Source organism: Micromesistius poutassou (assembly GCF_964030765.1).
Source record: "Micromesistius poutassou genome assembly, chromosome: 9".
NCBI classification, from domain to species: Eukaryota; Metazoa; Chordata; class Actinopteri; order Gadiformes; family Gadidae; genus Micromesistius; species Micromesistius poutassou.
In genome coordinates, this window is record NC_140279.1 from 19,393,777 (window position 1) to 19,408,863 (window position 15,087).

The following is a 15,087-nucleotide window of genomic DNA, read 5'->3' on the forward strand; positions in this document are numbered from 1 at the left end:
GAAGGAGGCGTGGAACTAGCGACGTCCCGGAGTCTGGAGTTTATGGATCGGGGTTTGAAAGTGAGCAGAATGTCTCTCCATTAAAGAAAATAACTGGTATGGTAACCTCACAACAAGATGGGACAACAAATGCATCAAATACAACAGGCCTAGAAATTATGCTATCAATGGAAAAATAATAATATTATTAAGTAACCTTTGTTTTCTAGCAATATTGTATAGGCTACATATGTTTTAATATATTATATGTACAAATGATAATACGTATCCTACCCTCAAATACATTTTATTGGTCAACTAAAACCAATTTATACCATGCTATAAGGCTATGGGTAATTCAGCCTGTAGGCCTACAGAATTCATTCGTCAAAGAATCCTGCCTTGCTTTTAGCATAGCATCAATATCCCATCTAAATGCTAGATCGTAGTAATTTGTTGGCCAATAATTGTAAGAGTATCCCTCTAACTATGATTATCTATGACTATGACTATCAAATTCAATTTAGACCATTTGATTCGGATCATCCGAGTATATCTTAAAAGTCTGGATCCACGTAATTAATATAATGTTAGTTTTTTTCCTACCTGTTTAATCATCCTCTCTTTCTTGTGATCTATTTCAAGTGTATGACACAATTGTAGTGTCATACACTACACGACGAAGCTTACCGACTCTACGCGCAGAGACGCGGTAAAGCAGAAGAAGAGAAGAGAAGAAAATACCAATTCCAAAAACATCATTATTTGAATCGAAATGAATTAATTTATTGCTGGTTAGTAAGTAGCCTACAATATACACCATAAGAAAAGAAAATGCCAACTTCACATTTAAGAAAGGGGGGGCAGTTATTTCAACATCAACATAAGTTTAGCCTCTTTTTTTCAACATGTGAATTGGGATCCAAAAGTGGCCTTAAATATTCCCGTTGGCCAAGTCCGACCTAAGCGATTCTCACTGTTGGCGATAACCTGATTGAAATCAATACGACAAGAACGCGTGCATCGAAAGAGCGCTTTTTGTAGTCGATCTTCGGAAAATTGTAGTTCCACGCTAGAGACGCTAAAGTTCAGCAATACTCGCCGTCGTGCGATGACGTCGGTTAGGAAAAGTGGAGCCAAATTCATTTTAAACAGTGCTGTCTTTTCCTATGTTCGAAAGGAAGCACCCTTTCATCTGTCATTGACCCGATGACATTTTCCACAAAGGTTAAGGAAAGGAGGCATAAAGGATAGGAGATTTGACTATTCAGTGTTTGTGCAACCAGACAGGTGCTGCTGCATGTTGGAAGGGCGTGTTTTTAGCCTCTCCAATATACTTTCATGATGGTTTGTCTTGATTATAGGATGGTAGGTTATGTGTTACGTTATAGGAACAGTGTATACATTGTCTAACATTGTAGCCTATCCTGTGCATTACATGGTTCCCGGCATGTCTTAAATACATATGATCATTTACTTTTTAATCACATTTTGTTCCCCAATTTACTTAATCGTTTCTTTTCATCCAGGCCTTTGAGGAACAGGTTCCTTTGTGCTTTTCTTCTCTCCCCTGCCAGAAATGCTGGTTATGAACATAATAATCATGAAGACTGGTTCTGAGAGCATTCCAAGGTGAATGAAGACTTTGGTGTAGGAGAAGACCAGGGATGGGGCGTCTCCATTAGTCCCTTCTCCTTCTCTATTGTGTAGCCTACAAGCCTACACCTTTATTACTAGCAGGGCTTATATTAAAGCAACGTTTAATAGTGTGGCTATTTATAGTGTTTCTCCATATTATGTCCATAGAAACTCGATATGAAACGAATATATCCGCTGGACAATTTTCAAATTACACTTCAAATGTTACATTTCCACCCTGATTGGATGAATCCCAGTGTGGATGTCTACAGCTGCTGAGGTGAACACACAGCGCAGTGGGCAGCCCCAGTGGCTGCGCTGCTCAATGCAACCTCTGTTTGTGTCCGTGGCTTCCAGACTCCTCCGACAGATGTTTTGCCGGCCGCGAGACGCTTTTAGACACCTCCAAACGCGGGGATGTTTGTAGAGGGCTGGGGCTGGAGCGTTCCCTGCATATTCATCAGCTTCCACCCCAAAATACTCCCTGGGCCCGGTCCAGCACGGAGGGCTAGGCTTCATTCAGCTGGAAGAGGGAAGGGAAAAGAAAACAGCATGTCCAATTGATTTTATTTCAATATTAGCTTGAAAGACAATCTATTTCCTGGCTATTGAATCAATGGCTGATGGCATTTGTTTTATTTATTTATTTGCATAGTTTTTAGTTTAGTACTATTTTAATTAATCATGATCTCGCGAGTTCCCATTTTAGTCAGAAACTAATTGAAAACCCTATTAACTATAGTGCATTTGGTGTTCACCTCCCTGTATCTATGTATGTTATGAGGCCCCATGGTAACATTCTTCACATGCTCTTAATCTAGGATGTGGGTGGGCTAGGGACCTAGTTAAATCCCCCTTAATCTAGCTGATCTTCAACCATGCAGTGAATATATTCATTTTGAATTGGTTCTTGGCACTAAAACGGCCATCCTTGATTTTATATATTAATAGTATAATAACGCTTTGAATAGGACTAGACAATGTATGTAGATTGAGGCTCATGTCAGATTGGTGATCGGTGATCATACATATTGAATTCAGCAGTCTCTCTTCAAGGGCTACATTGGACTCTCTCTCACACACACACACACACACACACACACACACACACACACACACACACACACACACACACACACACACACACACACAGGAGTAACTAGATACCCGATGGGTGATTTACTTGAACCTTGCTTCTTAAAGCACACCAACAGGTATTCTGAACAAACACAGTATACAGTAGATCCTTTTTTCCATTGAATGTCTTTCTGTGGTGCAGATACAACACGTGGTGAAGAGTAGCTCCCTTGACTTTGCTATTGCTAATGAGTGGCCTATTCCCACCAGAGTTTACTGGCTGCTGGATGGTGTTTGGACGAAAGCTCGGCCAAATCTATAGCCGTTTTTACACATGTCCTCCACCTTTTCTTATATCAGGACATTCGACCCAGAGGGTCATTCACACTTATTCACACTTGATGCTTTATATGCGGACATCGATGTCGTTCCGACATCAGTAGAATCAATGGGGGTTTAGGGGGCGGGCTTGCAAGGGATACGACGTAGGGTCGAGGTTCGCAAGAGGCGGGATAAGGACGGCCGCTGTCACTCTAGTTTGTTTTGGTTTGACCGCAGACAGCACGGGGGCAGAACGGACAGAACTCATTGCACTCACCTTAAATGTTGCTGCAGCAATGCATCAAATATTCTGTTGCATCCACAACATCCGGAGCATCGATCAATGAAAGATTGGAGCATGAGTTAGAGACAAATAGAAGAAACGACGAACAAGAAAGGCGTCGCCAACGACTACGTTACTGGAGAAAGAGCGTCTTTTTTGCTTCATTACACATTTAACAAACACTGGGACAAATGTAGTTGATTTCTCTGTTTAACTGAGAAAATATACAACATATAAGGTAATTAACATTTCCGCCGGCTAAAATACTACCTCACAGGTAGTATTTCTTCAGGATACCAATGTCAGGTTATTTAGTTCACATATACGGCCCGTTGAGAGAATAGCAGGAGAAGAGCAGGACTTACGTGTATGTGTGAAAGCAGTTTATTATTTATGAAATAAATCTCTTTGATCGTATCTCAGCAAGTTTTCTGGTTTGCTCGAAAAAAAAGACTTCACCCTAAAGCAAGGTGGGGGTCCTCGTTAACTTGGTCATTCATTCTGTGTTTTTACAGAATTACTATTTGCATAATTTTAATTACTGCATTGGCCCACCAAGCTACCTGCTTAGTAAAGATACAGAAAGGGGGGGGGGGGTCACTGGTTAAAATCTAAAGATGGCCCAAATGAGCCCAATTTAAAGTAGAACAAAGTAGCCAAGCGGTGGGTCATTACATCTAGCTTCAAAACAGCTTCTGGCACAGACATAAACACGTGGAAGATGGCTCGGTGGAGCGATGCCGTAGGTTGAAGCCATGGCAACCCCAAGGCCAATCCCCTGGCCAGTTGTGTGGTTTGTGGCTGGATTTTTGTCTGTTAACACCGGGAAAATCATTCTCTAGAGATATGAAAAGCAAGCAGAAATTGTATTGTGTCGTGTGTGATTCGACACAAAGGAAACCAAAAACAGAGGACTGAAATCGGGGCGAAAAAGGATTCTGTATCCTGTGGCAGAGGTTTTGGATGTTTAGATAAAAGAGGGACGTGTTTTGCTTCTCAGATTGCCACCCAAATGAACTGACGTCCGATCCTGTGGAGATGCTTCCTGAAGGAGACAGTTGGTTCCCAATGTGTCCATCACATCTGCTCCATCGTAACCGTCTCCGGTTTATTGAATTGCTGAAGCATGTTTTCACAGTGGGAGACCAACACTATTTAAAGTGATGGAATACAGAAATCCGTAATTTACTTCAAAATTAGGGTAGCTCAGGTGTACCCGGTCCCTAACGAGATGCACCTGGGTAGCTCAGGTGTACCCGGTCCCTAACGAGGTGCACCTGGGTAGCTCAGGTGTACCCGGTCCCTAACGAGGTGCACCTGGGTAGCTCAGGTGTACCCGGTCCCTAACGAGGTGCACCTGGGTAGCTCAGGTGTACCCGGTCACTAACGAGATGCACCTGGGTAGCTCAGGTGTACCCGGTCCCTAACGAGGTGCACCAGGGTAGCTCAGGTGTACCCGGTCCCTAACGAGGTGCACCTGGGTAGCTCAGGTGTACCCGGTCCCTAACGAGGTGCACCTGGGTAGCTCAGGTGTACCCGGTCCCTAACGAGGTGCACCTGGGTAGCTCAGGTGTACCCGGTCCCTAACGAGGTGCACCTGGGTAGCTCAGGTGTACCCGGTCCCTAACGAGGTGCACCTGGGTAGCTCAGGTGTACCCGGTCCCTAACGAGGTGCACCTGGGTAGCTCAGGTGTACCCGGTCCCTAACGAGGTGCACCTGGGCGAGGTGACGGACCCAACACTAATTAATCACACACTTTAACTTAAATATCCACCTTGAATTAAGGTCAAAGTACGGAAAGACGCAAATCTGACTTTGAGCATTTACTATGAACTTAACAGTTGAGCATAATAGGAATGCTGGGTCCAAGATTAATTTGACATCCATATTTTTCGTTCCCTGCAGCTGTTCCCTGCAACTCATTTTGTCACACGTGGTTCTGTACTTCACATTTAGTAGACGTCCTGGTTGTATATTAACATGTTGAATGTCAGCCTGACAACTGCTGCTGCAAAGATAAGCTGTGACGAAGAGGCGCTTGGTTTAATATTATTGGTGCTGGAGTTTATAAAAGTGAAGAAGGTAGCAGAACATACTCCAAGATACTACACATTTTTAATGTCTCTCTTTTTTTTATGTCTTTTTTTTTCTATTCTACTGTTGTCATAACTAAGTCATTGTAAATATTGTTTTGTAATGCAGGGCCCTGCTGTAAATGAAAACTTGGTATCAGACAGGTCTCCCTGTTTATATAAAATAAAGTAAAATAAAAAAAGAGAGAAAATCATCATAAGTTCAATGTTGTTTTCAGATGTTGAGACGTTTGACAATTTATATTACATTTACTGCATGCAAATGTAAACTGTATTTGTCTAGAATACATTACCAAACATGTGTTGAGTCATACTCACAGCACATTAGACATAGCAAACACTGTTAACCAATATAAAAGGATGGCATACTATGAAAATACATATGCAAACACATTGCATAGCAAACTCCCAAAACATATCAGCATGTAAAGGTATTAGATATGTTATGTATGACGACTCTAAATGCAAGACACTGTTAGGTTGCACGAGTACAGCCTCACTACTAATAGGAAGTGGTGCGGCTCCATCTGGTTCTAATGCTCTTCACTGGTGGAGCTTACAATTAACAGAACACACAGAGTGTAGGACTAGCAGACCCAGGGAGAAGGTGGGAGAATGTGGCTTCAATAGGCATGATTATTGCACAGCTGAGTAATAAACAACAGATGTTAAACAAAAGAAAACAAAAGCACTCACAAAAATACAAGCATGTAAGTGCGTGTATGTGTTCATCTTTGTATCTTCTTGGAGAAAGGACAAAGATCACTTTGAGACATAAACACAACAGCCGTTTTCCTTCACCATCTCAGAGGCCCTGGGCAGCCATCCATCAAGAGATTGGAAGGGAACCCCAGGACGGTTTGGTCGGTCCAGATATTCAGCAGAACAGCTCTATATTTCTTAAGGTGCGTTTATATTCAGACGAGGTTGCTTGCGCGGGTGATTCAACATGATTCAAAGTTTAAATATTTTAAATCGAGCGGCTACGCAAATTTGTGTCGTTCACGCGAGTAGAATCACGCGAATGGCAAAGCAAAGTGCATATCCTAAAGAATCTGCAGCCCCCTTGATCATTATACTCAGCAACTGTTTATGAGCAGAAAATGCCCAAAGAAAGAAAGCAGACAAAACCAAAAGCAGTGGTTATACATGATCATCCATGGAAAAACAATTACAAGATTATTGATTATATCATTTGTAATTGCATACTGTAACCGTTTCTCCTAACATGTTAAGTGCAGTTTTTTCAAAATTAAAATTATTGAAATAGATAAATAGAACACTAGCAGTAGATTCTTGCTCTATTAGTTGGTGCTATTCCCACCAACAATGTCTCTGTGGAATAAAAATAAGATGAAACAAAGAGAAGGGAATAGAAGGAAAAAAAAGAGCAGAAGGGACAGATATGCGGGCTAGAAAAGGAGAAGATGTATTTGCCAGAGCAGAGTCAACTTCTCTGTTGCCAGCCAGTTTTATGAATATATTTATTACTTTTGGTCGGGTGGAATGGGGCAAGGGAAACTTGAAAGCAGGCACCATGCAGTTGCCATGGCAACCGGATTCTTTGATGTTTCCCCCCTCCTCATTCGCAGCGGAATATAACTACCACATCATTTCTACGCTACCCTATTTTTACTCTTTCTTCTTTATCTTTCTTTCTTCTTTCCTTCTTTAATTTTCCTTCCTTCTTAATTTCCTTCTTTCTTTCGCACTCTCGCTCTCTCCTTTTCCTCTTTATCCATCCCTCTCCTGTTCCAACATCAGTATTCCTCCCTTTGAAGTCTAAGCTGATTCCCAGTCCAAACCAAAGCTATACCGGCTCTATTCAAGATGAGGCTTCTGTGTTTGACATCTCTCTCTCTCTTTCCTGTCCTCCCTTATTTAGCTCTCGACCATCTGAGTATCCTTTGGTCTCTCTCTCTCTCTCTCTCTCTCTCTCTCTCTCTCTCTCTCTCTCTCTATGCAATAACAACAACAGAAAGAAATGTGAAATAAGCATGCAAAAAAAAAGTGTGTGTACAAACTTGTACCACAACAAACATGAGCTAGAGGCTGTATAATGAGCAATGTTTAAAATGTCTACACGTTCAAGTCTGGAGGATTCTGTTCTTTGTAGCCACCTCTGCTGTAAAATGATAATTCAAAGGATATCAGGATATCAGGAGTAGAAATAGTACCTTCAATAATGAGCTAAATCAAAACCAGGTTATGAAGCCTATTCCCGATATCACTCTGGTACGTGATATATATGAAAATTATTCAGAGTAAATGCTGTTAAATGCATCATCATGTTGCATCGCCAGAATACATACGATATATACAGTGTATTGAATGTATTGCATGCTTGCTCACACATGCGTGTGAACACACACACACACATCCACAAACCCACATCTGTGAGGACATATCCCCGCACTCTCACACACACACACACACACACACACACACACACACACACACACACACACACACAAGCCACACATTTGATCTCAACACAGGATTTGAACAGAGAGTTGAAGGAGATGTGTGTGTGTGTGTGTGTGTGTGTGTGTGTGTGTGTGTGTGTGTGTGTGTGTGTGTGTGTGTGTGTGTGTGTGTGTGTGTGTGTGTGTGTACAGTGTCACACGCCGAGAGTCTTTCCCACAAAGACTCTGTTGTGTTGCAGTAACCCAAGAAGTAAAGTCAGAGATAAGGCAAACAAAATAGTGGAAATAGTCTGCATTTTGTCTGCCACTGAGACAGACATAAAGTTAAACCTGCTTGTAAATGTATTTAAAATGTTTTACTATTAAATTATTTTTCCCTATTACTATATACCACCTGCAATATAAAATCATGTAATCAATCAGAACATTTTATTAAGCTTTTCATTTACAGACTTCTAATATATTGAGGAAGCATAATTGAAAGACAAAACTACATTTTAATAAGATGTTTATCGGCTATGTTTCAATGTGTAACCCATGTTAAACACAAAATGCACACGTTAGGATAACCAATCTCTTCTTTGTGTTGGTTTTTTGCATCTCTTTGTCAAGAAATTGGACTTCATTTTCTTGATGAGCTCCAAGGCTCAAACATCCATAGCTACATAACCATGTGCCCAGGGTCAAGCCCTGTATGCTGGGCTGCTAGGAGGGGGCTGAGCTATACATTTAGAGGGCTGAGTGGAAGCAGACTTGGGGTTTTCTACGATGGGAGGGGAGGGGAGAGGAGGCCTGTGGCCTACTACAGCACACACATGGAACAGATTAGAGCCTCCAGCACAGAGATGGATGGATTACAGACAGAGAGAGAGACCCAAGGATACTCAGATGGTGGAGAGCTAAATAAGGGAGGACAGAAAAGACAGAGCAGAGAAAGAAAGAGTGGCGTGTGTGTGTGTGTGTGTGTGCGTGTGCGTGTGTGTGTGTGTGTGTGTGTGTGTGTGTGTGTGTGTGTGTGTGTGTGTGTGTGTTGGGGGGTAGCTGCAGATTATAAGAGAGGGAACTCTGGAACAGAACAGAGAATTTCATCATTCATTATGAAACAAGAGAGTGTACCCAAGAATTGAGTGACAAAGCTATCTTGCACTTAGAGAGTCACCAAATGTGATAGCCAGCTTTTATCAGGTAAATGAGCAGCATTTTATAACACAAATCCTATGCCCTAGCAGCATTATCATTAACTGTATTATTATCAGAAGCTATTGTACTGTAGTAATAATAATAATACATTTGATTTAAAGGCGCCTTTCATGGCTCTCAAGGACACGTACATTAAAAACAGATATACAATCAAAAACAGATACACAAGAAACAATAGAAATAAAAACAGTTAAAATAAAGTGGACAATGGGTGATGGTGATGTGGAAGATCTAGGAGGGGTACGCACATTTGAAAAGGTGAGTTTTGAGCTTTGATTTAAACTGGGATTTGGAGTCGGTGGAGTTTAATGCTTAAAGGTGACATATTATACAGGTGTGAGTGATTAGCCTCAAGCTGTTTTGATAATCTGCCTAGCATACCTCACATACATTACCCACTTGTTATGTCAGAAGAGGCAGATTTTCAAAACGGCTTGTAACGGCTAATCACACTCACACTAGGTTGTATAATATGTCACTTTTAAATTCCTAGTTTTGATAGATTCTCAAATTATTGTTTATTTAATTTAATTTTAAATTCTTTATATTATATTTAAGGAATTTTACATGAAAAAAATACAGATTTAAAGGACTGCGAGCGTGTCTCTCATTCCCCCGGTCGTTTCCACGGAGATCCGGCCCGCCTGCAGCAGCGCTTTCCCACACAGGCGGCCATGTTTCCAGGTCATGTGATCTGAAACAGGTGAGGCATGAGTGGAGAGGGGGAATGTGGCTCTGTCTTTCACTCCATTGTTCCCCTCTGTCAGACTCCGCGCTCTATGTCAGTATCACCGCGACAACGGGAAGGACTGTTAACGCTTCAAGTCCAGTGAGCCGCTGAGTGCCATCCGATCCACCAATGAGGTTCATCTGACACATCCGCCACAGTCCCGCTGCACCACTTCAGTCGCTTATGGAAGGGAAACAGTTGATTCAATACTGCAATTAAAGGGTTCGAATTAAAATTGGGCATGTATGTTTTTGAATTTATTTTTGAACTTGAGGAATCAAGGAAACAAAATCCTTCTGTTATTTTTCAGTTAAAATAATGAAAATATTGGAAGTTGTCTATTGAATGTATCAAAAGGTTGGTTGATTTAATTTAAATTCAATTAAATTCACCTAAATTGTATTTCTATAGGCCTTAAAGGACGATTCCGGTATTTTGAACATTGAGCCCCCTTTCTGGTTTGTCTACGATGAAATAGAGTGGTTGACACCGACATGTTGACTATTGGTCCTGTCTCGGGTATTTGGCTCATTTAGGCCCAATCCCATTACTGCACTTACCCCAAAATCTCAACCCTACCCCTACCCCTTCCCCTCAACCATACCCCTTAACCCTACCCCTCAACCCTACCCCTTAACCCTACCCCTCAACCCTACCCCTACGAAATGAGATGACAACCCTTCAAGATCCCTAAGTCATTAGTAGCCGTTGACAGGGTTTTCATCTTTATTTATTTTTTGAATCTTTTGATACAATATCTGTCTCTGGAATTGTACTGTATAGTTTGAATGTCTTAGGAATGCAACCTTACCCATATGGAAAAACACGGTATGATTAGGTAAGAATATTATTTATGCTCTGTTAGAAACTTAAATATTGCACTTTATTTTGGATCAAACATTATACAAGATCAACATAATATCTAAAACCAGAATACACATAGAACTTGAGGTGAGGTAGTATGCCATCAATGTAAAAAAGAAATATCATTCTAACAAGAACCTGTGATATAATGGAAATAATATTGCACATTACAAAAAGGCATTAACAATCACATTTTAGCAATAACCTTTTCAAAGGGGCCCAAAAAACGGTCGGTTTTAACCCTAACCCTAACCCTAACTATCAGTGGGTGGTTCATCTTTCTTTGGGGCTGGGTCTGAGGTGGAGGGGATGAGGTGGAGGGGATGGTGTCTGAGGTGGAGGGGATGAGGTGGAGGGGATGAGGTGGAGGGGGTGAGGTGGAGGGGATGAGGTGGAGGGGATGAGGTGGAGGGGATGGTGTCTGAGGTGGAGGGGATGAGGTGGAGGGGGTGAGGTGGAGGGGATGAGGTGGAGGGGATGAGGTGGAGGGGGTGAGGTGGAGGGGATGAGGTGGAGGGGATGAGGTGGAGGGGATGGTATCTGAGGTGGAGGGGATGAGGTGGAGGGGATGAGGTGGAGGGGATGAGGTGGAGGAGATGGTGTCTGAGGTGGAGGGGATGAGGTGGAGGGGATGGTGTCTGAGGTGGAGGGGATGAGGTGGAGGGGATGAGGTGGAGGGGATGAGGTGGAGGGGATGAGGTGGAGGGGGTGGTGTCTGAGGTGGAGGGGATGAGGTGGAGGGGATGGTATCTGAGGTGGAGGGGATGAGGTGGAGGGGATGAGGTGGAGGGGATGGTGTCTGAGGTGGAGGGGATGAGGTGGAGGGGGTGAGGTGGAGGGGATGAGGTGGAGGGGATGAGGTGGAGGGGGTGAGGTGGAGGGGATGAGGTGGAGGGGATGGTATCTGAGGTGGAGGGGATGAGGTGGAGGGGATGAGGTGGAGGGGATGAGGTGGAGGAGATGGTGTCTGAGGTGGAGGGGATGAGGTGGAGGGGATGAGGTGGAGGGGATGAGGTGGAGGGGGTGAGGTGGAGGGGATGAGGTGGAGGGGATGAGGTGGAGGGGATGGTGTCTGAGGTGGAGGGGATGAGGTGGAGGGGATGAGGTGGAGGGGGTGGTGTCTGAGGTGGAGGGGATGAGGTGGAGGGGATGAGGTGGAGGGGATGAGGTGGAGGGGATGAGGTGGAGGGGATGAGGTGGAGGGGATGAGGTGGAGGGGATGAGGTGGAGGGGATGAGGTGGAGGGGATGGTGCCTGAGGTGGAAACTGTATTTCGCTACGATACTTGATTTGGAACATCAACAAACACCACTAACCACTCAGTGAGTTGCACATTTCTGAAAACTAACGTTTAGGGTTGTTTTAAGGACAGGTTTGTGAATGCCTGTAGCCATTCTGAAGCAGGCAGGGCGATTCTAAATGAGCCAAATACCAGAGACAGGACCAATAGTCAACATGTCGGTGTCAACCACTCTATTTCATTCTAGACAAACCAGAAAGGGGCTCAATGTTCAAAATACCGGAATTGTCCTTTAAGCAGTTACAGTCTCAAAGGGCTTAACAGGCCATAATATGTAACACCTCCCTGTTACGGCGAGGGAGGGGGAGCCCAAACGCATGACGACAGACAAGGGTTGTAAAGTCCAAATGTTTATTTGCAGTGACTGAGCAGAGGCTGGTGGATGTGGAAGGTCCAGCCGGGTCGCTGTGGAACCGGGAAGGATGGTGTCGGAGGACGTCCCACTTCAGCGTCGCAGAAGTGGGACGATCTGAATGGAAGCTGAGGGTTAGAACCCGACAAGCCTTAATGTTGGAACACGGGCGTCAGGAACCCTAGGAGAACATAAGCAGGCGTGGTTGATGACCCGCAGGTGTGTCTGGTTGAGCAGGAGAAGGTGGAGTCCGGAGCAGCTGGGGTCGGCTAGCTCCGCAGGAAAACACACAGACAGACACAGAGTGATCCTAGCTCCCGCCAGGATCTACGCCCTAACCCTCCCTCACCCTAGCCCCCCAAGAGGTCAACAAATGAGAACGGAAGACATCTTGAGAAGTAACAGAGAGGGGGGTCCCTCTTCCCAGGGGTGGTCAATGGTGCAATAGTGCATAATGATACAATGATGTAAGCAAACATTTTAAATCGAAAAATAAGAAGAATAAGTTTTATGGTGATGGTAGAATTTTACAAACCCTCTTGAAAAGCATATTCTCAATGAAAGTCTCAATGAAAGCTAGTCTCCATTAACACCAAAGCAGCGCTTCATAACAGTTCAGGCAAATCCTCGTGACAAAAAAGAAAAAAACATTTAGGAAAATGGTTTTCCCCGGAGATAAGACAAAACACACACAATACACACAATGTGGATCAGCTTGAAAACCACTTCCCCTCATTCCCCTTGGTCCAACTGTTTCTCCCCCCGGCAGACAGGAAGTGACCTGTTCACCTGACACTGTGGACATCTCTCCAAGGTCGCCTGGTTGCAGCGGAGACAGCAGAGGTCAAGCACTTGTCAGCCTGTCAGTCAACAAAAAAACTCTCCTGTTCCTCCACAATCAGGGGTCTTGGTGAAGGCTCCTGAGGGCCCTGCAAGCTAGGGGCCAGTCCTCCGTGTAGCAAGACAAGAGAAGATTGAAACGGTATACATATTCTTCCTCTCATTTACTCTTTCTGTCTGTCTGTTTGGTCGTTCCAGCTGGCTGTACACTGCCCAGTTGGGTTCTTCATGTATCTGCTTGCTGTTTATTTGACACAGACACCGTGTTTGGTAGGAGGAGGTAAAATGTTTCACTCATATCCATATTCTGTCAGCTCTAAGTCCATCTGATTCTCCTTATCAAACACTACTCTATAGCCATCGGGTGCCAACGCAATCACTGCACGTTGCTTTTTATGCCTTCATCCTCACAAACACCTTAGTTTTTCCTCTCTTATTAATAACATAATTATGCACCCCTTACCTTTCTCTACCCACAACGGTCACTCACAGTAGCCTTCTGTTATTACATGTGTCATATAGAGGCAGCATGAGCATCAGTCTAATTATTCTGCAAGGTATAAAAATAGTTTTAAATTTTATTGACCTGCAACTCTGCTGGTCTATTATTCTTACTGATATCTTTTATATGACACGACTAAAAACATTTGCTGCGGTGCATGATAACGTGAACTTGTTTCTTAGTTGCTTTGCATCTATTGAGCTCTTTAGTGCAAACGCGCTCGCGCACACACAGATGCACACACACGCGTTTGGCTTTGTTCATTACTTTTGCACCGTCTCTCTCTTCCTCAAAGCCCAGGTTACACCTGTAGTCCTTAAGTCAAGAGTCTTTAATGCGATGCTTCCTGCCATAAAAGCAAGGTCCTGAAGGTGTGTGTGTGTGTGTGAGTTTAGAAAGGCGTGGGTAGGGGGGGGGGGGGGGGGGGGGGGGGGGGTGGATGTTATTGAAGGAGAGGGAGTGGTCGTTTCCTCAGTTACCTGCTCAAAGGAAAAAACAAAACCCAACAACAAGACAAAACCAACAAAGGGCCGGGCCTCCCAGGAAGCTGGAGCAGGAGGGGTGGGCCCTGGGCCAGCACAGCCTGCCATCCCAGAACCATGAGGGGGGGGAGAGCCCTATCTCCCAGGATGTCTTTCTGACTCAGACACTTTGACAGCAGTCTGGCGTTTCAGATCTTTCTCCACTCTACTGATTTGGTCAACCCCCCCCCCCCCCACACACACACACACACACACTGCATCTATTGTCTCTTTTGGCTAACTACAACTTTGTACAGTGCTATACCATGTAACTGCTGCTCCTATAATTAGCAACTTGCGTTATTACTGTATTTAGTTATTACTGTATTTAGCAAGAGGTCCTTATTGAGCCGGAAGGAGTTGTGTGTATCTTGTGTAGACTGCGAACATCGGTGGTGGAACACAGAACCTCAAACCCTTAACACACACACACACACACACACACACACACACACACACACACACACACACACACACACACACACACACACACACACTACAGAGCATGTGGGTTCATACTGTCCTTGACACGGAGACGTCCCATCAAATGTCGAGCAGCTCATTAATGATTCATGTATGACGTGCATATGGGAGACTGTTGGAAATGTCTGCTGCTGCACTCAATTCGCATCAGACAGCACTTTTAGCACATCAGCGCCAGCGGCACAGCACTCTTCTACATATTGGGTTAACCAGAGTTGTGTCTGCACATGCAAATAAGCACAGATCCAGTGTTACCATTATCCACCCGAATGATACTGTTTTCCAAGCTCTGGATCCAGCCTTGGTACTCTTTCTACAAAAAGGTTATATCATTTGGCATGTTTTGTACTCCTGCAGCTATGTGCACAAATACACAGTGTAAGACATATTTAGATTGTATTCAGTATTTATATCCTTAAAATCATAAATTAAGTAAGTAATTAATTTTAATGATCGCATTTGTGTTAATATATCCCT